The 25,361-nt window shown below is 60.5% G+C and overlaps 1 protein-coding gene and 1 long non-coding RNA gene across 28 annotated transcripts in view; one reads left to right on the forward strand and one right to left on the reverse strand.

Annotated features, from left to right (window-relative positions):
* LOC127489199 (uncharacterized) overlaps positions 1–9,019 on the reverse strand; it is a 72,112-nt gene extending 63,093 nt beyond the window's left edge. For 7 of the 24 annotated variants that reach the window (XR_016213843.1, XR_016213841.1, XR_016213842.1 and 4 more), the window contains exon 1: positions 8,631–8,799. This is a non-coding gene — a long non-coding RNA (uncharacterized LOC127489199). Of the gene's footprint in view, positions 1–524; positions 5,658–5,731; positions 5,831–7,987; positions 8,134–8,242; positions 8,538–8,630; positions 8,811–8,997 lie in introns of those variants that run through there. The other 17 variants (XR_016213845.1, XR_016213846.1, XR_016213839.1 and 14 more) reach the window with 11 other exon arrangements.
* ZNF516 (zinc finger protein 516) overlaps positions 8,919–25,361 on the forward strand; it is a 160,609-nt gene continuing 144,166 nt past the window's right edge. For 2 of the 4 annotated variants that reach the window (XM_089304972.1, XM_089304971.1), the window contains exon 1: positions 8,920–9,055. The gene's annotated coding sequence lies outside the window, so the exon portion shown is untranslated. Of the gene's footprint in view, positions 9,056–25,361 lie in introns of all 4 variants that reach the window. The other 2 variants (XM_070049852.2, XM_089304973.1) reach the window with 2 other exon arrangements.

A 25,361-nucleotide genomic window follows, 5' to 3' on the forward strand; every position in this document is an offset into this window, starting at 1 on the left:
CATTCTAGAAGGTTCTACAGACCCAGGGGCCGGTGGCCAGGCCTCCCTTGTCAGAGGCGTCCGCTTTGGAATCCAACAGGAGAAGCAGAGTGGCGGGAAGCTCTGTGCCGGGAAGCGTGGGGGCTGCGGGCTGCCCACTGAGACCAGGGCACCCACCCCAGGGCCCGCATTCTGGCCTCCACAGCAAGTGGACAGGGCCCTGGGGTGGGTGCCTTCGCAGGAGCTGGGGCTCGGGTCTTGTTGGAAACACGCGGCGTGCGAGCCGCACAGGGGCTGGGCCAGGCCGCAGCAAGGCCGCTCTCCGAAAGCACACACGTGTGGAAGCCTGCAGGCGCCAGAGAGGGATGACGGCGTTCCCAGGGCACTCGAGCACCTGGGTTTTTTCTCTGCCTTCAAGTGCCTCCAAACAAGGTCTGGGATGAACAGAGAATTCTACGCCGCGGAGTACGCCATAACCATATGTGCTGTTAAGGAAAGAACTAAACCTGTTAACAGAGCAGGGAAACAACTTCAAGTGCTTTTACCATTTTCGTGTTTCCTCATCACAGCGACTCAGCGTGGTCCCCACTTGGCAGGGAAGTCCCTGACGGGAATCCCACTTAACTCTGGGTCCATCGTTCACCTCCACACCACGCCAAATCCCGGCACAATGTTCCGTCGGTGACACCGTGCAAACACAGTCCGGCAGATTCTGTTTCCAGACGGCACACAGCTCGTAACCAGTAGTGCCGCCTGCTCGGCTTTGGGTCCCAGGGGCTCAGAGGACAACGGGGCACCTCCAGCTTTCCCAGGAGGGCAGGGCAGGCTTCAGCCACCGCTGTGTTAGGTTTGTTCAGCTTACATCGAGCCCGATTTCATCGATTTTCTATTTTTATTTTTCCTGACATAATTCCTCCTGCTTATGCTCTTCTTTTGCCGTTTTAAGATTTATTTTGTTTTATTTGAAAGGCAGAGTGACGAGAGAGAGGGAGGGACCAAGAGAAACAGCTATTTCATCCATTGGTTCACTCCCCAAATGGCCACCACGGTTGGTGCTGGGCCAGACAGAAGCCAGGAGCCAGGACTCCATCCAGGTCTCTCCCGTGGGTGCAGGGCCCAAGCACTTGAGACCATCCTCCTCTGCTTTCCCAGGCCCATTAGCGGGTAGCTGGGCCAGCACAGAGCAGCCGGGACTCAGACTGACACTCTGATAAGGGAAGCGTGCATTGCAGTCTTAACCTGCTGTCCCACACACCAGCCTGTTTTTTTGTTTTGTTTTTATTTTATTTTTAAAGATTTACTTATGTATTTGAAAGGCAGAGTTACAGAGAGAGAGAAAGAGAAAGAAAGAGAGAGAAAAAAAATCTTCTATCCAATGGTCAGTCCCCAAACGTCCACAATGGCAGAAGCTGGGCCGATCGGAAACCAGGAACCAGGAGCCAGGAGCTTCATCCGGGTCTCCCACAAGGGTGCAGGGGTCAAAGTGCTTAGGCCGTCCTCTGTGCTATCCCAGACCATCAGCCGGGAGCTGGATCGGAACTGGAGCAGTGCTTATGTGGGATACCGGTGCCAGCCCCGCCCGTTTTTCCATATTGTAAAAAGCCAGGATCAGCAAAATACAGGTTGACGTAAGCGTTAGTATCTCTCCTTCGACATCTGTGAAATGGGAGAACAGTGGCACCTACTACAGGGATTACTGACACATATACTGACATATAAGGTAAACTTTTTTTTTTTTTTTTTTTTTTTGACAGGCAGAGTTAGACAGTGAGAGAGAGAAAGGTCTTCTTTCTGTTGGTTCATCCCCCAAATGACTGCTTTGGCTGGTGTGCTGTGCCGATCCGAAGCCAGGAGCCAGGTCCTCCTGGTCTCCCATGGGGTGCAGGGCCCAAGCACCTGGGCCATCCTCCACTGCACTCCCGGGCCACAGCAGAGAGCTGGACTGGAAGAGGAGCAACTGGGACAGAACCCAGTGCCCCAACCGGGACTAGAACCCGGGGTGCCGGCGCTGCAGGCAGAGGATTAGCCTAGTGAGCCGCGGCGTCGGCCAGGTAAGCTCTTAAAAAATGCCATTTTAAAAATAGCATGTGAGGGGCAGGTGTTTGGAAAGATGGTTACGATGCCACTTGGGACCCGGCCTGGTTTGAGTTTCGCATTTGCTTCTGATTCCAGCTTGTCACTAACGCAGGCCGAGGAGGTAGCAGATGACAGCTCAAGTAAGCTGGGTCCCTACCACCCAGGTAGAAGGGCTGGATTGAGTCCTGGGCTCCCGATTTTGGTCTGGTCCAGCCCTACCTGTTGCAAGCATTTGGGGACTGAACCAGCAAGTGGAAGGTCTCTCCACGTCTGTCTCTCTCTGCCTTTCAAATATAAACAAACAAACAAATAGAGACTAGCACCTGATCTATTGTCTGGCTCAAAGTTACAAACGTGGAATAGTGAATAAATGCACAGATGTTAAAAATGAGGGCTTAAAGACGGCTGCACTTTTGTCAGTGTGCAAGGGTGTTTCAGAAAGCTCAAGAAAAATAGAAATTAAAACATCAGTTTATTATGGTGCAAAAGGTTTTCAAATCCATGCAGTTTTTTCACAATAAATATTTTACATGAATTTTTGAGGACCCTTTGATTAAACCCTTTGGATTAAAAAATTGTGCCTAAATTAACTTATTGCTTAATTTTATTTTCCATAAACTGGTTCACTTGGTTAATCCTCTGCCTGCGGCGCTGGCATCCCATATAGGCACCGGGTTCTAGTCCCGGCTGCTCCTCTTCCAGTCCAGCTCTCTGCTGTGGCCCCGGAGTGCAGTGGAGGATGGCCCAGGTGTTTGGGCCCTGCACCCCATGGGAGACCAGGAAGAAGCACCTGGCTCCGGATCAGCACAGCGCTGGCTGTAGCGGTCATTTGGGGAGTGAACCAACGGAAGGAAGACCTTTCTCTCTCTGTCTCTCTCTGTCTATAACTCTACCTGTCAAATAAATTTTTTAAAAAAGTATTTTATCTGATATTACTCCCCACACCTCCCACTGGGCAACCACAACGCAGCCATGAGAAAGAGTGAGAGAGTCTATAGCTGGTGTCTCCATTAGGGACCACACACTTGCCACGACAAAATTCCCCTCTAGACCCTGACTCTGAGCGAATGCCACAGGTTTAATATCTGGGGCACCAGAGACACCTCCACCCTCTCCAAAGGCGAACACCCCAGCAGCTGGGCAGAGACAGCCCAGAGACCCGCGCCTGGGATCTGGGTCGGTCCCCACAAGGACAAACTCTCAACCACAGGTGGCCATGGAGCCAGGGCCAGCACGTGCTGCTCGGCTACACCGAGCAACCTAACTCCAGTGCCTGATCAACTTCTCCACCCGAGTGTGTGTGTGTGTGTGTGGGGGGGGTGTTGCTTAGTCCTGTGACAGGCAGAGACAATGAGATAGGACATCAGAGAAGAAATCGCCCATCTACTCTTTCACTCCCACTATGCCTGCAGCGGCTGGGGCTGGGCCAAGGTGCAGCCAGGAGCCCGGAGCTCCATCTGGGTCTCCTGTTTGATGGCTGCCTCCCTGGGTGTGCACAGACCTCCCTGGGTCAGGAGCTAGGCCCCTGTGGTGTGATGCCGGTATCTTAGTCACCAAACACCCACTCCTGCTTCTTTATATCGACATAATGTTTTGATTTTAAAGCTTTCCTTATATTGCGTGTTTCTCCCACCTTCTGGGGGTCGTCTGGCTGCATGCCGTAAAGAAGCTCCTAAAATACCAACCGGAGAGGATTTCTCAAAAGCTGGGGGGGGGTGAGGGGCGGGGATGGGCCCACCCCCTGCAGCTGTGCTGGCTTCAGCTGGGGGAGAAGGCGGTGGGTGGGAGCCTGTCGGATTTCCTCTGAAATTTACAAGGTGGGCAAGACCAACACCCACGGCCAGATAAGGACACTTAACAATTTAGGTAACAGAAAAAAATCCTGGGCTGGCGCTGCAGCAGAGCGTTAAGGCTGCGGCCTGCAGTGCCGGCATTCCGGACGGGCACGGGGTCCATTCCAGGCTGCCCACTTCCCATCCAGCTCCCTGCTAATTCTCCTGGGAAAGCAACAGAAGATGGCGCAAGTGCTGGGGCCCCTGCACCCATGTGGGAGACCCGGAAGAAGCCCCTGGTGCCTGACTTTGGCTTGGCCCAACCCAGTCATTTCAGCCATTTGGGGAATGACCCAGCAGACGGAAGCTCTCTGTGTCTCTCTCTAACTCTGCCTTTCAAATAAATAAATAAGTCTTTTAAAAAAAGAAAAAGAAAAAAGAAAAAAAAAAACTCCTGGGGATTTGTTTTGCTGAAATTCAACTCCATTAATCAGATTTGGGGGGAGGGGGTGAGTGGCAAAGTGCTTGCTTCCACTGATAATCTCTGTATCTCATTCTTTTGTTTTTAGCGTTTATTTATTATCTTCATCTACTTGAGAGGCAGAGTTACAGAGATCTTCCATCAGCTGGTTTAATCCCCAAATGCCGGGACTGGGTCAGACTGAAGCCAGAAGCCTGCAAGTCCGCCCGCCGTGGATGGCAGGGGCCCGGGCCCCTGAGCCATCACCTGCTGCCTCCCCGGATGCATCGCAGGAAGCTGGACCAGAGGCGGAGGAGCAGCCCTGCCGTGTGGGATGCAGGAGGCCCAAGTGCTGGCCTGAGCCACTGCGGCACAACGCCTGCCCCCGTGTCTTTTTTAAAAGGGGCAAAATGACACCCAGCTCCAAGCCACAACACGCATGAACCTTCAGGACACCATGCTAAATACAATGATGCAAGTCGACTGCAGAAGGCCGAGTACCGGATGACCTACCCACTTCAAAGCGGCCCTGTGGGTGCCAAGGTGGGGCGGGCTGGTGTGGGGGTGCTCTGTCGCGGGGAAGGCTTCTGTTTAGAATGATGCCAGGATTCTGGAGACGGAGGGTGGTGACGGTGGCCCTACTTTGTGGATGTGACTGTCACACTCTACACCTGCCAATGGCTGAAATGGTAAATTCTACATTACATACACAACAAAGTCTCCGCCCCTGTTCTGGCCTCTCCATCGGCAATGGGTCCTCGTGAACAGCACAGGAGCTCACTCTTAGCCAAGCACAACTTTCCTTACCCGAACACTCCCGAAGCCCCTGAGGGCCACCTCTGCCTTCCCTCCGGGCTGTGCAGGTGCCAGGGAGGTCTCACCCCAGGCTCTGGGCTCGGCGTCTTGCCCACCCACGGTGTCGGGGCTTTTGCTGGTTCCCTTATTTTATTTTCCGTTTAGAAAGTTTGCATAGGCGTGCACCCGTGATCATCTGACCCGTGTGTGGTCAGACCTAACGCGCTGGGGGCTGGACGGTCGGCAGTTTAGCTGCTGTAACAATGCGTGGTGTTAACAGGTCACAACCCATATGCCGAGTCATGACCGTAGCACCCGGCACATGCGTAGAAGAAAAGACGGTAAGACAAACAGGGCTCACTCTCCCCAGAGCAGGAATCCTTATTGAATTTGTCTTTCCTTAAACGCATCCTGCTCTGGGGCCTAGCTCCTTTTACTCCTCAACCCGTCACGGCCACATCTGTGGGATTCTGTGCCAGCGTGTCTGAGGCAGCTGGCACTCAGTCTTTCACTTAAGCTGAAATTAGGAACAGATTTGAGGGTCGCCTGCCTGCTGTGAAGCCCCATGGAGCTACCCAGACCCGCGACTGGGGGAACGAGACCGCAGCACAGCCCCGGCTTGTGCGTTTGCCACGGTGCTCTGCCTCACCTGAGACCGCTAACTCTGGACCCGGCGTTATTTGGGAAGGCCATCTCTGGTGTTGTCCAAAATGCACGCGTGACAAAAACCTGTAGCAGAAGATCTGCGCTGCAGTAAGAACGGGATCTGGGTCAGCAGGGAGTTTTTTCTTTCTTTCTTTCTCTCTCTCTCTCTTTCTTTTGTTGAAAACAAGGAGAGATTGTTACAACTGCCGATTCCGTGGGAAAGTTCTCAAGGCTTCCACCATGGGGAAAAGGCATTCTCTGTGTCACGCGTGGCTACGGCGTGCCCAGAGCTGGGAGAGATGACTTGTTGGTCAAATTGAGAATTCTCACATGAAGGCGTCTTCAACTCACACGGGCTGACAACGTGCAAGGATCAGGCAGGATCAAGCCTAGCTTACAGGCGGTGAGACCCCCCAGGACCGTGCACGGGCAGAGCTGCTGGTAAGAAGGCACGCGTGTGTACATGGGGACTCCAGGCGTGGGTCCCACTCAGGAGGCGGCGTGTGTGTTTGCACAAGGTGCACGCACATTTCACAACTGATTGAGCACCTTCAATATGCGTAGAAGTAAAACGTAAAACCAGAACTGAGATAGCCCAAGATGAGAACTGAGATAGCCCAAGATGCAAAGGTTGTTAGTGAATTTCAGATCCCAGGACTGGCAACCGTTTCGGAGCAGACGCTACTTACAACATAATCACAACTTTGTTGTGCGTCCACAAGGGGGTAATTACCACACATTCACCTCCATCTTAATACCCCCACAGGGTATCTGTCCCCTCTTCCCTATTCCGATCACAGTGTGTTCTCTGAGTTCCCAAGTTCTACGAAAAGCAAACGTGTTAGGGAAGAACAGTGAGTCTGGCATGGTTGGGCCCATCGGAGACTACATCGCTAGTCCACTCCCACGTACAGGTGACACGGTCACCTGCTCCAAACCACAGGAAGGCAGGTAGCGCCCGTCCTGTCCCTCCCAGTCTGTGGCCGGTGCAGATGATGTCAACAGAACTGACCCCCAGTCCACTCCAAACTCCGTCAATCTAACTTCGTTCAGAGAGCAAAAGACCACGCTCGCCTTGGACGCACAATGTCATGCACCTCTCTCAGATATAATTCAGAAAATCCTAATGAACTCAGAGACAGATTCAACATACTTACTGATGCACAGTGCACCTGACTATGTGACCGGAGCACTGGCATTCTGAGCGTGCATTCAAAACCTGCTTTTCAGCCTGTCTTCCATCTCTCCTTCCAGACAGACAGACAAGGCCTCCTGGGGCACCTCACTTATGGCTTTTTTTTTTTCTCTTCTGTAGTCTTACAGCCAGCTTCCCAGGAACTTTTCTTGCCTGAACGTCTCCAGTCGCTGAGCACTGGTGCCATCAAACGCTAAGCATGGAAGAAGCGCTTTCTCCCCCATCTATTTAAGAACTAGAATTACAGCCTACTGTAAAGTCGTAAACAGCACCCATCAGCCTTTCATGCTGTGGACCTGGCTCCACCCAAGCGTTTCAGACCAGCAGAGCCTGCTGGATAGGCAGCAAGTGTCCTGCGCTGGCCACGGCCACTTTGCGTCTGAAGACAGAAACAGTCCCCTGGGTGCCTGGGTAACTCTCATTGAATGCTGTGCTTCTACACCTTTGTGCGCGTGTGCAACAGGGCACCGACGGATGCAGCGGATCTGTGTACAACCCACGTAAACACAGTCAAGAGCGAAGTGCGGTGGGCCTCCGGGATTTAACTGGCCTGTCCCTCAAGTGGCAGTGTCGGCCTTCCGCGCCACACTGCTGCAGGCAGGCAGGCAGAGCCCCGGGGGAGGGCACGCGTGGGCGACGGGGCGGCCCCCGCAGGCCGCAGCACAGGCGAGCCATGGCGACCGCAGTAGTGCGCGGAGGGGCGCGCGATGAGGGCGAGGGGGTGTGCTCACCGCTCGCTCGCCGGGGCAGCCCGTCAGCCTCCGGAGCCACACCGAGCCCTGGAGCTAGGAGCGCGGAGGCGGGCAGTGGACTTACACCGCTGAAGACTCACATCCAGCCCGACGCGCCCGCGGACCAGAGTACGCACCTAGTACTCCGCCTGCCCGCCCGCGCACACGCGATCAGCCGCAGCAGGGACACTGCGTCCCCGCGCGTCCCCTGCGCACGGCCGCGCCGTGGGAATCGTGGCCTCCCAGCACCCTCTGAGAGTCAGACCGCAACGTGGCCGTTCAGGAACACACCCGCACAGCTGCCTGAGAGCCCCAAGCCAGAGCCCACACTCACGCCGGAGACGCTCTCTGCGGGGGAGGCCCCGCGAACCGGGAGCTCGGGCCGTCCCGGACCGGCCCCGCCTGGGCCGCGCAGAGGGTAACAATGTGGCCGGAGCCCGGTGGGAGAGCGCCGGGTTTCCCCAGGGCGGGCCGCGGCGTCCCGGCCCCGCCCCACCCCGCCGCCCCTTCCCCCACGGCCCCTCCCCGCCCTGGACCCGAGCAGCTGCCCCGGCCCGGACTGGGCTCTCCACGCCCGGACCCGACTTACTGCAGCGGACCGCGGCCCCCAGCGCACAGCGGAGGCGAAGACCAAGTTTAAGGGCAGAACAATACGCGCTGAACTTTCCGGGGGGCGCGTCGGCCGCCCCCAGCACCTCCCCAGGTCTCCGCAGAGCGCAGCCCCCAGACCCGGCCTGCACACACCCCGCGTCCGACGGCCCCTGCCGCGGACCAGGAAGCTGCGCGGCTGGAAGGTCTGCCAGGCTCGGCGCGCGGCCAGCGCGGCGCCCAGGTGCGGGCCGCGGGACCCGCACCCCGCGCACGCCGGCACGTGGGGTGCGTGCGTGAGCGCGCGCTGCAGCCGCCGCTCGGCCCGAGCTGCGGCAGCCAGGCGACCTGGCCGGCGGGCCGCGCTGGGCTCCGGGGGAGAGGATTACCCGGGTCTGAGTCATCGCGAGCTCCAGACTTTCTCCGCAGTGGGGCAGAACTTTGTGCTGATGAGACAATAGTGGAGCGTGTGCGTTTCCTACAGGGCAGACCATTCCCGGGCTGGGGGAAGCCGCGGGCCTGCGCCGCGCCGCGGGCGCCGGGCCCCCTCCCCGCGCCGCGCGGCCCCCGGAGCCCGGCGGGCGCCTGGGCCCCCGCGGGGCGGGCGCGTCGGGGGCGCGCGCGCGCGCGGCGCGGGGAGGGGGCCGGGCGCGTGGCGGGCCCCGCGCGCCCTCGCGCGTCCCCCGCGCCCGGGCGCAGCTGGCGCGGTCGGGCTAGTGCAGCGCTCGGCTCCGCGCCGCGGGCGCTCGGCTTCACCTTCAGATGCGTGGGGCGTGCGCGTCCTCCTCCTCGGGCCCGTGGCCTCCCCGCCAAGGTAGGGGCCGGGACGGGGGCGCAGCCCGGCTCGCGGGCGGGCGGGCGGGCGGGGGGCTTAGGGGCCGCGGCGTGCGCAGTGGCTGGCGGCGGGGGGGGGGCGCTGGGGAGGGGCTCGGGCGCGGGAGGGCGGCTTGGCTCTCCCGGCCGGGAGTTGCCGTGCGCTGCGGTTCCGGGCGAGGTGAAGATGCAACTTCGGGCGGCGGTGCGAGCGCAGGGAGGCGGCTTTTACCGCAGTGGAGGGCGGGGTGGGGGCCGGGGTGGGAGCGCGGAAGCGGCTGTGCTTTGTACACTTCGTCACGGCGACGCGGGAGGAGGGGAGTTGGATGCGCTCTCCATCCATTAGGAGACAAAGAGCAAATTGCCTTACTTTAAAGTCAAACGCTCGGCTAATGAAGGTGGGTGATGGGGCGGCGGGGCCCGGGGAGCCGCTGCGAAGCCTCAGGGCTGGGATCGATCGTGCGGGCCCCGAGCGCTGCCTCCTGGGGACCTGTGTGCGTGCTGGGGGGGGGTCCACCGGTCCCCCAGCCAGGCCGCACGCCCCCCCGCTCGGAGCCCGGGAGCCAGCCCCGCGCCCCAGGAGTGCGAGCGGTTAGAAGTGGGGGCGGTGGGGGCGAGGTCCGTGCGCGACGCGGAGAGGGGTTGCGGGTGGGGGCGGGGAGGCCGGGCGCCGCGCGCGCCGGTGGGGTGCGGAGAGGAGGCCGCGGGGGTGCCCCGTCCCCCGGAGGCTGCCTTTCGAGTTGTTACGGAAACTTTGCGGCGGACAAGTTTGTTCGGCGCGCGGTGACCTCGGGCGCTGTGCCCGGGGAGCCCGAGGGTCCCCGCGGCGAGGGGCCCGGAGCCCCGCGTTCGGCCCGCCCGGGGTCGACGTGGGCTCCGGGGCGGGGGTCGAGCCCCAGGGTGTGCGGGGAGCGCAGGCCCGCTGGAACACAGACGGGTTTCTTGCCCGACTGGACCCGGACGCACCGAGAGCCGTTTGCCGCTGCGCGCTCGGGGCTCGGCTTTTTCTTTTCTTTTTTGGAAAAGGCGGCTGGTGTAACCTGTGGAATTTGAAATGCAAATAAAAGCCCGTGGGAGTTGAGGCGGAACAAATCGGCATTGATAAAGTGGAAGAGGTTTCGTGTCTGCGAGATCCCTGCGGCGGACGCAGGAGGGCGCGGGCCGTGACGTCAGGCCTGCCGGGCGGCCGGGCTGCGGGTGAGGCCGGGCCCGGAGGCGGCGCGGCCGGGGGCAGCCGCCGCCGCGGCCCGAGGGGGTCACTTCTCGGGGCCCCGCCGCGGCCGGCGCCCGCCCCCCGCCCGCGCCGCCTCCGGGCCCGCGCCCCCCGCGGGGCCCCGCGCCCGCCGCCCCGGCCCGGCCCGGCGGGCGCCGTCTCGGCCGCGGCGGCTAACTTTGCGAGCCCGGCTGTTGTTCGGCCCGGAGACCCGGGGAGCGAGCCGGCCAGGGAGAAAGGAAGCAGCCAGGCCGCGGCTCCCCGCCCCCCGGGCGTGAACGGCGGCTGCGCCGGCCAATCGGCGGCGGCCGTCCCCGTCCCGGAGGTAAGGTGGGCGTGAGAGCGGGCGCGCGCGCGCGCGGGCACGCGCCCATGTGTCCGCCCGCGAGTCCGGCCGCCCGCGCGCCGCCGCGGACGTGGACGGGGCCGCAGGGGCGCGCGACAGGCCCGGCCGGCGCGGACCCTGCGGGGCCAGCCCGGGAGCGCGGCTGCCATAGGGACTTAGGGAGTCGGTTCCAAGACTGCGAAGGGGCGGGACGGGGGCTTTGGGGACCCCACTGCTGGGGTCAACTGGGGGTCGCCTGGGGTCCGCCCCGTAGAGGGCAGCGCGGCCGCCTCGCCCAGTGCGCCTTCTGGGCCGCGGCGCGCGCACTCGTGGCCCGCAAGTTGGGACGCCCCCCACCCTGCCCGGCCGGCCGCCCGCTGCAGCCCCCGGGGGTCGGCGAGGACACCTGGAGTCCGGCGCCGTCGGGCCCGGCACAGCCATTGGTGCGCGGGCGGCTGCGGACGCGGCCCCGGGATGGGCCTGGAGCCCGCGGGGCGCCCCGAGGCCACCGCCAGCGTACCCAGGTGGGCTGGGGGCTGCGGGGGTCTCAGGGACCGAGCCGTCCAGTTTCCGCGGCCGCTGCGGGGGCGCGCGGGCCCCGGCGGGGCGGGGCGGGGGCGGGGCGCTCACCTGCCCGCCCCGGGGCGGGGGCGGGGGCGGGGGCGCGGCCGCGGGTCGCCGGGCGTCCGGGGGGCGGGCCGTGGGCGGGGCGGGGGGGGCGGGCCGTGGGCGGGGCGGGGAGGCCCGGCGCGGCGCCCCCGCCCCCGCCGTGTGGAGCGGACGTCACAGCCGCCCTGGGACCCGAGAAGTGAGGCGGCCGGGGACCCGCAGCCCAACTTCGCACCGTAACAAAGGCGGGGTCGGTGCGGGCCGGGCCGGCGCGGGTGGGGCGGGGGCGTCGCCGCGCTGCGGGCGGGGGTCTGCGCGGCGCGGGCCAGGTACCGGGCTCCTCTCGCCCACTTCACTTTGTTCCGGCGCCCGGGTGCGGGGCAGGCGTGGCCGGCGCCCTTACGTAAGCGCTCGCACCTGAGCGGGGTCCGCGGCCCGGAGGGACCCTCGGCGGGGGCGGCTGGGCGCCCGTGGGCCGGCCCGGCCTCCCGGGGTGTCCCCTGCGGAACAAAGGCGCGGGCGCCGGACTGGGGGCCCCCCGGCCGGCAGGTCACAAAGGGAACTCTGGCCGGGGCACAGCCGGGTCCCGCAGGCCGCCGTGCGGGGGGCGAGTGTCCGGCCCCCGACGTGCCCTGTTCCGCGGTATTTTTAACTGGCCAGCGAGCGCGAGGGGGTATTTTGGTTTAGGAATGCGCTCCTTTAAGGAGCCGGGCGCGTCCGCCTTGTCGGAGCCGTTCTCTCTGGCGTCTGCCTTATTTTTGTTGACACCGCGTGCCGCGACCGAGCCTGAGTGGGAACGGGCGGTCCCCTCCCTGGTGGTGGGCCTGGAGGTGGGGGAGCCGCCGGGCCGGGTTCCTGCAGGAGGAGGGGGAGGAAGAGGAGGAGGGGGAAGGGGAGGGGGAGGAGGACTCCGGAAGAGGAGGATGAGGAGGAGGAGGGGAGGAAGAGGAGGACGGGGAGGAGGGGGTCGTAAGCTCCCGCAGTGACCCATGGCCATCTTGAAGGCCTCGTGGGAGGCGCCCAGGGCTTGGGGCCTGGCTGTGCGGAGTTTCCCTGCTGGGTCCCGCGTGCTCCGTGGGGCTCCGTGTCCAGGGCCACGGAGCCTCAGCGACCTCCTGCCGCGGGGGCCCAGGCCTGGCCTGCTTGCTGGAGGGACACAGGCCCTGGGGCCTGCCCAGCCGGCCTGCTCCCCGGACCCTCCGGGGTCAGGGGCTTCAGTTTTGGTCCTGTGTGCCTGGTGTCCTGCGGGTGGTTTAAGTCCCCGGTGGGCCCACCTTGCCACTTGCAAGCAGGTGTCAGGGCCCCTGCCTGCCCCTGGGAGCCCAGCCCTGGGTCTCTGTCCGGGCTGAGATGCTGCTGCCTGGGGAGGGGGGAGCGACCCGGTCAGCGGTGCCCTGGGAACGCAGGCCACGATGTCCAGGCACCTTGTGTGCGCTCGCGTCCATGAAACTTTCGCTGCAGGACGCGGTCGAGTTTTGGAGGAAGCATTTGATGTGATTAAATGTAGCAACAATTAGGTGCGAAGAAAGGAGACTTTGTCCGAGGCCTTGGAGAGGAGCTGCGCGCCCGCCCGCGGACGGGCAGTGCGCCGTGTTTGCGGGAGCCAGGGCTCCCTGCCTCGTGTTGTAGATTTTTCTTCTGATTCATATTCAGGATACGTGTTGGTCTGACTCATATCGACCAGAAGGAGTCTCTTAAGAAGAATTTTGTGGGAGTGGCCGTGTTTAGTTTCCACCGAGTTAATGCCCTGGAAATGGGGACCGGCCCTCTAAGCTGATTACCCCGGGCGGGGGGGCCTGGCAGCCCGGGCACTTTCCTTTTGTCGCTGGATTGTTTACAGGGCCCTGTTTTGCCTTTTACTCCATGTTCAACCTAGGAGGCAAGGCCTCGTGTTAATTATCTGGTCACAAATGGCGTGTTGCTTACAGAGCAGGCCAGCCGAGCCGTGAGGCTGCGGGAAAACCCACCAGCCCTCTCTCTGGTTTTCGGTCGGGCGGATTATCTGGCGAGATCTGAACTCTCGCAGTGATGGGCGTGGATTAATCACAAGTAACAGAGCTCATGGAGGAAGGCAGAGCTGGTTAGGTTTATTCGCCGCCAGGGCTGCGTTATAAACATTGGACCCAGAAGTGCCGTGCGTGATGCAGAAGCGGCTATCTTGCGGTTGGTAGATGTTTACACGTTTTAGTGCTTGGGGAGAGGTGTTTGACACAACCAGTCCGTTCTTTCTAAAACACGCCTCCTGACCCCCCTCAGAAGGTGCAGACGCTGTAGTTCATTGGCTCTGTGCTTCCCGAGTGAGCTGTGGAGAATACGGGGGTCTGCGTGCCGCTTGCTCCATGTGACCTGTGCGCGTGGACTCTGCTTGGTGCATTTGCACTTCCCTGCCCAGCCAGCGGCTCCCCAACGCCTGGCCTGGGCGCCCTGGACTGCCCCTCCTGGTGGGCGAGGGGCTGAGTTGGTGCCTGGGGGCCGAGCCTTGCTCAGCTGCCTCTCACTGGGCCTCCTGTGGTCTGCTAAGGCTGTGGCTGGAACCCACCTCGAGTTTTCTGGGCAGCAGGGACTGTGGAGATTCCCGCAGGCAGATGCAAACGTTGGCAGGGCCAGGGGCTGTTTCCTGGGAGGTAGAGCAGTGAGCGTTGATGAGTGGACACTGACTTGGGGCTCCCTTTTGGGCAGGGGTGAGCTGGCCCTGTGGCTGTGTCCTCCGGGCCTCTCCCCGGGGCTCCCTGGCTCTTTCCTTTCCCCTAGCCCGCGGTGCTGCAGCCTGTTAGGGGTTTGATTGTGTCTGGGGCCAGAGGGGAGGCCCTGGCCTGGGTTCCTGGGGCCCAGGAACAAGTTGAGTTTGGGGTGGGGGAGGGTTAGCGTTTCTCTTTGAGAGCAGGATGACCTCTGCCCCCAGTTAACATCCCTGGCTCCCATCAGTCCACCAGAGAGGGTGGGCAGGGAGTCCTCTCGCTGGATGCAGGCTGGGACTGTCTCAGTCTGCAGGAATTCTGGGAAGTGGTCACAAACCCTTTTGAAGAAAGGAGTGGTATCATTGTTGACAATTCTGAAGAATCTGCTAAGAAAATTCATCTTTGGGAGGAGTAATAGCGACAGACTGCGATTCAGGGATACTTCGGGGGCCACGTTTATGGGGGTGGGACGTGGGGCCCGGGTGGGTGGGACAGACGGGCAGAGTGAGCCGTTGCAACTGTCCATTTTGTGTGTTCTTTCTCCCCCGCATCTGGCCACACGTGATTGGAACAGCTGAAGGCTTGGTGCCGAGTGAAATGTCTTCCAGCCAGCGGTGGCCGTTGGAAATCGTACGGAAGTGCAATTTTGTGGCTCCCAACATGCCATAAAAGTAGTTTTTTTCAGGAAGATGTGGCATTTAATCTTCAGTTCGAATGATCCTGCAGATCACAGAGCTGGGCAATTAGAAACGCAGCTATATTTAGGAAGCAGACGTGTAAATAAATGTGTGTTATGTGGAAGACATAAGACAGTAGACAAAAATAAAAGGGGGCCTGCCCGAGGGGTAAAATATTTTGCTGTATGTTTTCAACACGTGTTGATCCTGGGAGATTTTGTTTATTTTTGGTTAGGAATTTAATCAAGTTGTTGGAGCCTGGAGATTTGTTTCAGGAGCTGTGTTGTGTGGGTCCCTGGCGTTCACACGGATCCTCACTGTGTGGGGGAGATGGGGTGGGGAGCCCCGTCTTTTGTTACCTTCCAGGGCGGTGTGGGTCTGGTGTCGTTGGCTGGGAAAACAGGTAGCCTTGTCTCTCAGCGCGCTGGTGCCCCAGGGAGTGCTGATGTCAGCCGGCCCTCTGGATACAGCTGCCTCTTGTTTTCCTGCTTGGAGATGGCTGCTCAGATTAAGACGTGGTGTTGCCTTTCAGAAGGGAGGCTGGGAAAAGCTCAGGCTGTCTGTTAGAACGCGTGCATTGATAGCAGCGAAGAGTTACCCTCCTGGCACCCGCCCACCCCCAGCACTGTTCACGCCTGGAAAGCCTTCTCATCTGCAAGTCTTACACGGAGGAAAGGGGCATTCGCTCAGGAATTTTTGTCCTTTGTTTCAGCAGACGGCAACATGTGTCTGTGCGTGCCGTATGGTACTGTTTAACCTACATTGCCTGAGCTGACAAGGCGCTGTGCCTAGGCCTTGATTTATTTCAGCATTCCAGAATGCTCTGTGGAACTGAGTACAGTAGAGGATGCACTGGGAGCTGGGCGGGGTGGGGGCTGTGTTTGGCTTCAGCAGGTTCTTAACTGGGTGCTTCAGGGGGGTGAGCAAGCCCCCCCCCCCCCCCGAATAGCTCTTGTGGGAAATGGTTGGCCGTGGAGGGTGGGGTGGTGGTGTGACTTCAGGAAAGCACACGGCCCAGAGTGAGCAGTTAGGACTGGCTGGTGGCAGAGAGAGCTCAGAAACAGGACACTGTGCGCCTCCCGGCGACGCCAGGATCTTAACCTGGAGCTGCGGAACTTCCGCGGGGTTTTCCCTGGCCAACTCCGCTCTCTTCCTCACTGGACGGAGCTGTGAGCGGGCGGGCACTCGGGCCCGTGGCTTTGCTGGACGTGGTGCTGTTCTGCAGTGGTCTCTGGGCAGTCCTGTGGTCTTGTCTCTGTAGGACGTCTTCCTGGGTCCAGTTGTGGGGTGGGCCTGTGTGTAACCCACGCCGCCTCCCCCGGGTTTACTACAGCGAGTCTCACAGAGACGCTGCCCGTGGAGCCTGACGTGAGGGCCCCAAAGCCAGGCCCGGGTGGCTGGCCAGGTGGGCCGGGTGCTGGCCTGTGCACAGGCGCCTGTGGCCGTGCACAGTGCGTTTGGGTTATCAGTGACACGGAGAGAGCATTTTATGCCAGTTTGAGAAAATCTCATCGTTCGCATCGATAAGCGTATTCCCGCCAGGTTCCGATGAATCATTTCAAAGCTTTTCGTGTCTTTAGCTCGACTGTTAGCATAGTGATGGTCCCTCGTCCCTTTGAGGAACACCAGCTGGGATTTAAATTCCCGTCGTCCTCACGGAGGGCTCGGTGGCTTCCCTTCTTTAGAAGATGGCTTTTTGCTTTTTAAAAACAGGAGGCAAGGAGGATGATCTCATTCCCAACACCAGCTTAAAGGCCTTGCCGTGAGCTCCTGGTGCAGAGTGCTTGGCATAGCAGTGTCAGTTTGGGGGCAGGTCTGTGGAGTCGTGGGATCCCTGGTTTAGTGGTAGGATTAAAATTAGCCTCAGTGAATTACCCTGGTGACACAGAAGCAGGAGGGTTGGCTCATCGGTCAGATTTGAGGTTGAGGAACGACGATGGATTTTAGAAAGCAAGGCCGACTTTCCTAATAGCTGCACGATTCCAGGTATCTCTAGGTGTGGGTTAGAAGAGGGACTTTAGTTAGCTGGGGGTGGGGGGGGATCTGCCAGTCCCACGCCTCGCTGCAGCTGTGAGGGGGCGGCCAGCGCGTGCCGGGCAGCCCACGGAGGAGGCGGCTGTGGCGCGTGTGGCGGCTGTCCGGGTCCCAGGGGCTCTGCGGAGGCTCTTCCAGGGCCGCTCCCCCCGGGCCGAGTGGGGCTCCTGCGCTTGCTCCCCCAGGGTGTGGTTCCGTGTGGGTCAGGCGTGTCCAGTTGCTTATGATGACCAGGGAGAAAAGCATTCACTCTTCGCTCACTGACATGGATCTGTAAGTTTATGTAGTTTTTCTCTGGACTTGCTTTAGAAGGTTCGTGCGAGAGTCGCATGAGAGTGCTTCCGCAAGCTCATGGGAAATGGAATAAAAGATAAGTTTAGTTTGCAAGAATTTTTCCAGTCCGTGCCTAGTGTCTTGGTAACATACATTTCTGTGAACCTTCTAAAGACCCCCCACCTATGAGGGTGTAGCAAGTATTGGTGAAAACTGCAGGAAACGTGGGGTGACTTTGGGGTGAACTCTGATGCTTTACAGGTGCGGTGCACAGAGCGGCGGTGACGGCTGGGCCTGTGGCGGTGGGGCGGAGCTCAGACCCAGGTCTCTGGCGCCCGTGTTGTCCGGTCTCCAGCACACCTGCCCGTGCACGGAGGAAGGGGCGTGGGTATCCGTGCTGTGGATGCCCGGGTGGACCTGGTGTGGGGGCTGGACAGCCACGTGTTTCCCCTCTGATGTTCGCATCGGGCTCGAGGGAGAGAGAAAGTGTTGACCGAACGTCTGTGTGTCTGTGGGAGGCTTCTGCATTGTCCCAGAGCTGGCGAGGAGGAGCAGGTGGAGGGCCCTGGCCCCAAACACGGCAGCCGTCGCACCGACTCCCGCCCCGCAGTGGGTGGCAGGGATCAGGTCACTCTTGGTAGGAAAGTCCTAGATTTAAAAAGTGCGTTGGCAGGAGGAGGAGCAGGTGACCAGGTGACCGGCAGGAGCAGGGGCGGTGGGTGTGCGAGCTTCTGCGAGTGGCAGAGGGAGGTGGGGACGGCATCGAGACCAGTGCGGGGAGGGGAGTTTTCCTTTTCCTCGATGGCGGTTACGTGCAAGGCCACACAGCACAGCCCACGGGGCTGGGTCCAGTTCTGCCTGCCCCGCGTGCAGTGTGGACCCTGAGTCGCTCACCTGCCCTGGGCGGGCGTCGCCACGCCCTCCGCCTGCCTGGTGGAGCTGGGGGCCGGGCCAGGGCTCAGTTCCGTTTTCTTCATTGTGCAAGAGCCGCTCGGAGAAGTTAAGCTCCTTTGCATTCTGCGTGTGAGCTGGTGTGGCCGACATTCTAGACTCCGTCTGGAGAGGAAAAAGCTGTAAAGTGAACCCCAGCGTGGGATTTATTTCCCCGTCTCTGAGCATTTTCTTATGTTCTTCTGAACCTGTGAGCTTGCTGGTTCTGCCCCCTCTATAGACATTTCTCAAGATGCGCGGTAAGCCGTGCCCGCTCAGAGTGGCAGGGACGTGTCCACGGTGTGGGTCCTGGGCCTCTTGGTCTGCGCCCCGTGTACGTTTTGCAGGCTTGCGTGAGGCCCCGGTGGTTGCCCGTGGTGATGGTTTGCTGACAGCCATCTCGTTCCCCTCAGGGTGTGGGGGTGCCTGAAGTTCACATGTGGTAAAGCACGAATTAAATACGGAACAGGAAGTGGGTAATAGGGACAAGCGCGACCCCACGTTGGCTCCGGGAGCCCTGCGGTGACTCTGTGTGAGCCGGATCATGGTCCCCGCTTCCCGGCCGCAAACGCAGAAAGTAAGCAAGGCTGTTTCTCACCGGTGCGGTGTGGTGCGGTGCCGCTGGGTTTTGGGTCGTGGTGACGACGTGGAGTTTCTCAGGGTGTGGGCAGGAGTTCGGCGCTGAGCCCCGAGTCGGAGGAGTGAATGCCCGGGTAAGTGGCCCCGGTGAAGGGGCCTTGCCTCTCCACAGGCAGGTCTCGGGCCTGCGCGGTTCCGTGCCTTACTGCCTGGTGTTGAAGGCACTCCTGGGAAGCTGGTGGTAGTTTGCAGCCCCTTCCAGCCGGGAAGGCTGAAGCCGGCCCGGCTGCGATGGAGGTCCCCCGCGGCGACCCCAGGGCTGCTCTGGGGGCAGCCGTCCTGAGCGTGTGGCTCTCCTCGTGCCTGGAAAGCACACATGTGTGCAGAGGTGGTTTTCCCCGGGGCGATGCCACTTAAAGCTGTGTCACTTCTGAGATATTCCGGAGGGCCGGCGTACCCCGCCTCTCCGTCTTTCTGGGGGGTTTGGGAGCCGCCCCAGCGGTGTGCCTGGGCTGGGACGGGGTCCTGGACTGTGCAGGGCCTCCTGTGCTGGGAAAACGGGCAGAGGTCTCAGCAATCTGGGGGGAATGTTCCCAGGCCCCCCGGCTCTGCCCGCCCAGGGCTCCAGTGCCCCTGGCGCCCCAGCTGGGGAGATGCGGGCCTGGACCTCAGGCCTGGAGGCTCGGTAGGGAAGCTTTCTGTGCAGAGGGCCGGCTACGGCGCTTTTTGGGCTTTGCTGCCAGACGGCCCCTGCTCTGGCCTGTCACACAGGCGCCGCAGAGTCGGGCTGTGAGTGAGCATGGGTGCTGGGATGGGAACCCCTCAGCGCACGGGTCGCACAGTGTGGGTTTCCCGTCCCCAGCTGCGGCAGGACTGCCGAAGCCGTGCCTAGCCCACAGGCTGTGCCGAAGCAGGCGACATGGGCTCCCGCGGCCTGTCGTACGCGCACTGGAAGAGATACACAGACGCAGGCAGAGTGGAGGTGAGGGCTGTGTTTTATTTAACAGAGTATACCTGGCACGTGACCTGAGCGTGTGAATGGCCTAAGAATACCGCTGGCTTCGGTTTTGGTTGTCTTCACGCCAAGTCTTGGAAACGCGAGTGCAGTTCACACACCAAGCCCTTTGCAGTGTGGACAGAACATCCCTGGGTGGCGTCACCCACCCCCTGCTGGGGCAGGCCCCCAGGCCCCAGTGTGGGTGACATCTCCACGTGCGTCCTGCTGTAGGCTGTGATTGGGCTCCGTGCCGGGCATCTCCCCTGGGTCTTAGTCATCTCGTGAAGCTGCACCCCAGGACCCAGAGCCAGGGCCGGGGCGCCGGGTGGCAGGGGGCCGTCCAGGAGGCCACGGCTTGGCCCAGGGTCACAGCATCCCAGGCGCCCTGCACCCGGCCTCCACCTCAGGTACTGATTCGGTCCCTAAGCTTGCTTTCTTTTTTTATTTTAAAGACTTTATTTATTTATTTGAGAGGTAGAGTTACAGACAGTGAGAGGACGAGACAGAGAGAAAGGTCCTCTTTCCATTGTTCACTCCCCAGATGGCCACAACGGCCGGAGCTGCGCCCATCCGAAGCCAGGAGCCAGGTGCTTCTGGGTCTCCCTGCGAGTGCAGGGGCCCAAGGACCTGGGCCATCCTCCACTGCTTTCCCAGGCCACAGCAGAGAGCTGGATCGGAAGAGGAGCAGCCGGGACTAGAACCGGCACCCGTGTGGGATGCCGGCGCCGCAGGCAGAGGATTCGCCCCCTGTGCCGTGGCGCCGCCCCGCCCCTGAGCTTTCCCAAGACTGGAGCCGCTGTGAAACAGAAACGCTCTTTAGTGGGGTGGGGGGGGCGTGGCCTCTGGCTCCAGTGTGACTCCCACGTGGGGGGTGGGTGTGGGTGTGGCCAGGCGTGAGCCAGAGGCCCTCAGCTGCGGTCCGTGAGATGGGGGAGTAGGGGCAGCATGCAGTGGACGGCAGCCAGGGCAGAGCCTGCACAGGGCCTGCACACAGGCTGGGCCGTGGCGCAGGCCGCCGTCTCTAGGAATTTAGGGACCCCACGTGGGTGTTCCCCGCCACGTTCAGTGGTTGCCGTTCGTTCTCTGAGAACGGCGCGGACGCTGCGTGTGCTCCCCGGGGCCCACGTCCCATTCCAGACCCCTGTAGCCCAGTGTCCCCAAGTAGCTTGACTGGGCATTGTGGCCTTGGGCTGCCAGACTGGCAGGTTGAGAGCTCCTGACGGTGAGGGAGCTGCTTTGGTAGAATGAAATGTGCTGCTGTGGAAGGGGCGGGCCCAGGGATGTGTGTGTTCTGTGCTTTACCTCATGGCAGCTTCAGACCAGCACGTAAGCTGTGTCGGGATTTGGCACTGATGCCTGCTTTACGTAGATTTAAAAGTCATTGTTTTTATTTTAGGAAAGAAACGAAAATTGTAGTCTTACTGGTTTTAGGTGGATGTTATTTATATATTTAGTGTTTTTTTTTTTAAAAAAAGATTTATTTATTTATTTATTTGAGAGGGAGGGGAGGGGGATGGGGAGAGGGAGAGGGAGAGGGAGAGGGAGAGGTCTTCCATCCCCTGGTTCACCCCCTAAATGGCCAGAGCTGTGCCGATCCAAAGCCTGGAGCATCTTCCAGGTCTCCCACGTGGGTCCTTGGGCCATCTTCTTCTGCTTTCCCAGGCCACATCAGAGAGCTGGATCGGAAGTGGAGCAGCTGGGTCTTGAACCAGTGTCCGTATGGGATGCCGGCACTGTATGCCATATAGCTACACCACAGCACCGGCCCCTGCGTATTTAGCCTTAAACGTGTCTTTTTTCTTCCTAATTTGCTGTGTTGTTTAGTCACCCTCGGTGAAAGCAGACGCTGTTGGCTTTGCTGGCTTCAGGTGCACGGGGAGCCCGTGCAGGTGGCCGAGCTGCACTGCACACTGCCCTGGGCGCGTGCGTTTCCCTGAGCTTCTGACTGTGTGCATCCCTCTCCCTCCACCCCCACTGCTGAACTCGTTGGCCTCATTGGTCCTCCCGGGCCCTGGAAATCGGGAACGTGGTTGCTGGCTTAGGAGCCACGGGTGCACGTGCAGCTCTGTGCCGAGTGGGTGCAAACCCCCGATGGGAGGTGTTGCCTGGGACGCCCGTGTCTGCCTCCCTCCTCTCTGCAGAGTGGATCTGGCATGCAGAGTTCAGCGTGTCCCCGCTGCGTTCACACACGATGCTGATGAGCCGGGCAGGGCCAGGCTCAGGGCGAGCCGGGGCGCTCAGAGCAGGCGGGCTCATTGAGCGGGAGTGCGTCTTGTGGTTTTTTTTATGAAGGAGATGAGGATTAGGTGCAGTGCCGGGCCGCCCCTGCCTGTCGGTGCCGTCCCTCTGAGTGCCGTTTCCATCCCCTGGGGTGCCATCGAGATAGGAAGGGCAGGCTCTGGATGCGTCAGCTCCAGTGTGGAGCGTGAGTGGCCGTGGCCGGGGGGGCGGGGTGAGGTACACAGGCTAGGAGAATGGTTGGTTGGTGTACTTCTCAGGTGCCACAGATGGGCAGGCCACAGGAAGCTGCCGCCCTTCCAGGGGTGGAGCTGCTCTTGTCTGTGCTCTGTGTCTAAAGGCTCCTGTTCCACTTGGGAAATTCGACTTGGTCACGTTTTCCAGGTCAGGCGTAACTGGTTCCTCGTCCTGGGGCCGGGCCCCGTCCTTGGAGCGGGCACTTTGTCCGCCTCTACGCCTGCTGGTAAGTCCCAGACATTCGTACCAGCAAGTTTATTATTCTGCCCCAGGGCCAAGTGTTGATTCTGCTTGCCTCGTGTTGATCACCGAAGTGCTTGCGCGATCTCTCTCTCTTTTAAAGACTTATGTATTTGTTAGAGAGGCAGAGAGAGAGGGAGAAAGTCTTCCATCTTCTGGTTCACCCCCCAAATGGCTACAACGGCCAGAGCTGGGCTGACCCGAAGCCAGGAGCCAGGAGCTGCTTCCGGGCCTTCCATGCCGGTGCAGGGCCCAAGGACTCAGGCCATCTTCTACTGCTTTCTCAGGCCACTGCAGAGAGCTGGATTAGAAGTGGAGCAGCCGGGACTTGAACCGGTGACCACATGAGATGCTGGCACTGCAGGAGGCAGCCTTACCCGCTCTGCCACAGCGTCGGCCCCCGGAATGCTTCTTTCACTGGGAAAGCGAGGTTGAAGCGGGCTCGAGCTCTGCCTCCTCTCACGTGCGGCGTTGCGGTGGCAACTGAGGAAAGCGTGTCCGGTTTCCAGCACGGGCTCCGCTGGCGTCAGGTGGAACAGCAAAGCCCGGCTCTCTCTGTTGAGCTGGGATGACGGGTGCATTTGAGCCCTGTGTTTCGGTGGCTCCCTGGCCCCGCACCACACGCAGATGCACACTTAGGGAGAGGAGTGTTTCTGCTCGAAGCAAAGACGCGCTTTTCCTGTTGGGCTCGGCATCTGTGGGCGGATGGTCCCAAAGTTCCTTTGAGAGTTGTGTCTGTGTACCTGAGTCTCGCTGAGTGATTCCATCCCTGCGGATGTGTCTTGAAAATGATTTGAGTCTCAGGGCTGCCACCTGGATGGGCCGTGCGGGGGGAGCTCACTTCAGACGCTCATGAAGTGTTCTGGTCGGGACGCCCCTGCCCTGGGCAAACCATGCCCGATTGTGCAGGCGTACGCTTAGCTACGTGGTGTGGGGTTCCTTTCCTATTCAGTGGAAGTCTTTGTTAGTACACTTCGCAGTGTCTGAGGGCGGAGCTCAGGCAGGGGAAATCGCTGTAGCTGGGGACGTAGGCTGAGTCCTGAGCCCCTCCGGTGGACTGGGCTGCTCAGTAGCGTCTCCTGAGCTGGCCGGAGTGGTTAACCCCGGGACTCAAGGTGAAGCCACGCATTCCCATTACTGAACCTCAGCGGCGCACCATCAGCTGGTGCCCAGGATCTTACTGCCCGTTTCTCTTGCGTAAGTGATGTGCACAGACAGACTTCACTGAAAAGTTATTTGTTTATTTATTTGAAACACAGAGAGGTCTTCCATCCGCTGGTTCACTCCCCAAATGGCCGCAGTGGCCAGGGCTGGCCCAGGTCAAGCCCAGGGCTGGCCCAGGTCAAGCCCAGGGCTGGCCCAGGTCAAGCCCAGGGCTCTGGAACTCTGTCCTGGTCTCTCACGTGGCTGCAGGGGCCCAAGCACTTGCACCCTCATCCACTGCCCTCCCAGGCGCATCAGCAGGGAGTGGAGCAGCTGAGACTGGAGGCAGCGCTCTGCTCTGGGATGCAGGTGCCCCCTGTGGCAGCACAGTCCGCTGTGCGAGATGCCAGACCCCGGGAATTCCACTTTCAAGACGTGTGCAGAGGTTTTCAGAGATGCGGCGCACAGGTGCACAGGCGTTCCCACGGAGGTGTGAGCCGTGCGCTCAGACGAGGGTGGCGGTGTGCAGGTGCCTTGTTGCTGACTTTCAGCCGCAGGTTTAGTTTGGAAATTCAGTTGCAGCTGGACCTAGGGCAGCGTTGTCCTCGCCTGGATCCAGGGATGTCTCCCCAGGAGACGGGCTCCGGCGTCACTGTTGTCGGGGTATTTCCAGTCCACTGAGAGGCGAAGGAACGGCTGGACGTTTCACGGTGTGCATGTACTTCTAGGTGAGCTGCTGGCACCGCACGCCCCCTGTGCCAGGCCCTGCGTCAGGACAGCCGCTGAATGAATGCACACTGTGGCATAATGGGACCTGCCACCCAAGAGTCCCTGCAGCTGTTTTGTTATGGGAAGCATCGTGACCACTCTTTCTGGGGCGCGCCTGGGTGCAGCTTGGTGCACACGTGCTGTGTGCTTCGAAGTGCCCAGGCCGCAGTGTGGCCACACCAGGGCCCCCAGGAGGGACTTGGCCTGTGAGCAGCCGGCAGAGGGCTCGGTGCTGCCATGCAGCCGCCCTGCTGGGCCCTGGCTCCTGCCGTGGGCGCTGGAGCACTGCAGCGGTTTCCTCCTGTGGGGATAAGGTCAGTTCTCTGGACGCTGCTGGGTTTCCCAAGAAGGAGAGCAGGTGCCTGTTGGTTTTTTTTTTAAAGGAGATTTATTATTTATTTATTTAAATGTCAGCATTACAGAGAGGGGGAGAGAGAGAGAGGTCAGTTGATTGATCTTCCATCTGCTGGTTCATGCCCCAAGTGGCCGCCATGGCCAGGAGCCAGGAGCTTCATCTGGGTCTTCCAAACTCTTGGGTCGCCTTCCGCTGCCTTTCCCAGGCCATTAGCAGGGAGCTGGATTGGAAGCAGCACAGCCTGGATACGCACCGGCACCCGTGGGCGCGGGCATCTCGCGGCAGCTTTGCTGCCACAGCACAAGGCTGGCCCCACGGACGCCCTTGCACACTGCCTGGGAGGAGAGCCTGGCCGGTGCTTGGCTTGAACCTAAGTCTTCCAAGTCTGGATCAACCCGATGGGTTTCATGTCGTTGCCTTCGCACACGTGTGCGTGCGATGGTGTTTCTGATGCCTGGAGGCCGCTGCTCTCTGACCGCGGGTTTTCCCACGAGGTGCGGTATCTGCACTCATTGACTGGTAGGAAGGTTTCGTTTCTTGCTCACAGGGAACCCCGACTTCCTTCTTGCCGACCTTCCTTCCCTGTCTCTGACTGTCAGCCCCGGGTCTGGGCCCAGGAGCGTAGGGGGGACTGTGTGACCTCCACGGAGCTCTTGGGTTTGCGAGGGGAGGGAGGGAGCTCTGGGCCCCTCACAGCACTTGTGGTCTGTGTGTCTGTCTGCTCGGAGTTTACTGTGGACGTCTTCATTTTACCGGGAGTCATTTCTGTCATCCAGGTTGACAAGCTGACTAACCTGGGGTCTGGAAAATGCCACTCTCTCCTTACGTTGGTCGTCCTCCTGCCCTAGCCCAGCCCCAGATCAGGGCAGGTGCTGGCACCCCCCCATTCACTGGGGGGAGGGCTTTATCCATCAGGTTTGCTGTTTTATTTTTTTTCCTGATACATTCTTATCCTTTAATATTCAAATTTAAAGACATTTATTCCTGGTTACTCTTAGAATTGAATGTTTC

The sequence above is a fragment of the Oryctolagus cuniculus genome, chromosome 10 (genome assembly GCF_051225735.1).
Source record: "Oryctolagus cuniculus isolate XC-2025 breed Fujian yellow rabbit chromosome 10, ASM5122573v1, whole genome shotgun sequence".
NCBI classification, from domain to species: Eukaryota; Metazoa; Chordata; class Mammalia; order Lagomorpha; family Leporidae; genus Oryctolagus; species Oryctolagus cuniculus.